General features: G+C 43.0%; 1 long non-coding RNA gene across 2 annotated transcripts; it reads left to right on the top strand.

Moving 5' to 3' along the window:
• Positions 1 to 479: 479 nt before the first annotated feature.
• LOC128475165 (uncharacterized) lies at positions 480 to 1,593 on the top strand. 2 transcript variants are annotated; one of them, XR_008346459.1, is made up of 3 exons: positions 480 to 607; positions 929 to 995; positions 1,088 to 1,593. It is a non-coding gene; the product is annotated as an uncharacterized LOC128475165 (long non-coding RNA). The 2 variants fall into 2 exon arrangements; XR_008346458.1 differs by lacking the exon at positions 1,088 to 1,593 and having other exon boundaries at positions 929 to 1,010.
• Positions 1,594 to 1,795: the final 202 nt, after the last annotated feature.

The following is a 1,795-nucleotide window of genomic DNA, read 5'->3' as shown; positions in this document are numbered from 1 at the left end:
AAGGAGGACAGAGCGTAAATGAAAATCCATAATGGGTTCAAACGTGGAAAAGGAAAACAGTTTAACGAGGGACAGAGAGATGAGTGTAAAGGAGAGAGGACAGTGCATAGATGAAAAACCGTAATGGGTTGAAGCCTGGGAAGGAAGAACTTCGACGTGGGACAGAAAAAAGAGGGTAGAGGAGGGAGGTCTACGTGGTACAAAAAGAATCATCGAGTTTAAAACTACAATATAGTAAAAGAATGAAATGAAGACAGGAAGACAAATCACAGTAAAGATCATCGAGTTCAGGAGAAAGACTGAACTGGACATCCAGACGCTAAAGGAGGACAGAGCATAAACGAAAAACCATAATGGGTTCAAATGTGGGAAAGGAAAACAGTTTAACGAGGGACAGAGAGATGAGTGTAGAGGAGGGAGGGCAGTGCATAGATGAAAAACCATAATGGGTTCAAGGCTGGGAAGGGAAGAAATTCGGCGTGGGACAGAGAAAAGAGGGTAGAGGAGGGAGGTCTACGTGGGACAAAAAGAATCTACAATGTAGTACAAGAATGAAATGAAGACAGGAAGACATATCAAAGTAAAGATCATCAGGTTCAGGAGAAAAGTCTGAACAGCACATCCAGACACTAAAGGAGGACAGTGCATAAATGAAAAACCATAATGGGTTCAAACGTGGAAAAGGAAAACAGTTTAACGACGGAAAGAGAGATGAGTGTAGAGGAGGGAGGGCAGTGCATAGATGAAAAACCATAATGGGTTGAAGCCTGGGAAGGGAAGAACATCGACGTGGGACAGAGAAAAGAGGGTAGAGGAGGGAGGTCTACGTGGGACAAAAAGAATCGAGTTTAAAAACTACAATGTAGTAAAAGAATGAAATGAAGACAGGAGGACATATCACAATAAAGATCATTGGGTTCAGGAAAAGACTGAACAGGACATCCAGACACTAAAGGAGGACAGAGCATAAACGAAAAACCATAATGGGTTCAAACGTGGAAAAGGAAAAACAGTTTAACGAGGGACAGAGAGATGAGTGTAGAGAAGGGAGGACAGTGCATAGATGAAAAACCATAATGGGTTGAAGCCTGGGAAGGAAGAACTTTGACGTGGGACAGAAAAAAGAGGGTAGAGGAGGGAGGTCTACGTGGGACAAAAATAATCATCGAGTTTAAAAACTACAATGTAGTAAAAGAATAAACTGAAGACAGGAAGACAAATCACAGTAAAGATCATTGGGTTCAGGAGAAAGACTGAACAGGACATCCAGACACTAAAGAAGGACAGAGCATAAAGGAAAAACCATAATGGGTTCAAACGTGGAAAAGGAAAACAGTTTAACGAGGGACAGAGAGATGAGTGTAGAGGAGGGAGGGCAGTGCATAGATGAAAAACCATAATGGGTGCAAGCCTGGGAAGGGAAGAACTTCGACGTGGGACAGAGAAAAGAGGGTAGAGGAGGGAGGTCTACGTGGGACAAAAAGAATCATCGAGTTAAAAAACTACAAAGTAGTAAAAGAAAGAAATGAAGACAGGAAGACAAATCACAGTAAAGATCATCGGGTTCAGGAGAAAGACTGAACAGGACATCCAGACGCTAAAGGAGGACAGAGCATAAACGAAAAACCATAATGGGTTCAAATGTGGGAAAGGAAAACAGTTTAACGAGGGACAGAGAGATGAGTGTAGGGGAGGGAGGGCAGTGCATAGATGAAAAACCATAATGGGTTCAAGGCTGGGAAGGGAAGAAATTCGGCGTGGGACAGAGAAAAGAGGGTAGAGGAGGGAGGTCTAC

Source organism: Spea bombifrons, chromosome 2 (genome assembly GCF_027358695.1).
Source record: "Spea bombifrons isolate aSpeBom1 chromosome 2, aSpeBom1.2.pri, whole genome shotgun sequence".
Taxonomy (NCBI): Eukaryota; Metazoa; Chordata; class Amphibia; order Anura; family Pelobatidae; genus Spea; species Spea bombifrons.
This window is presented reverse-complemented; position numbering and strand designations above follow the sequence as displayed.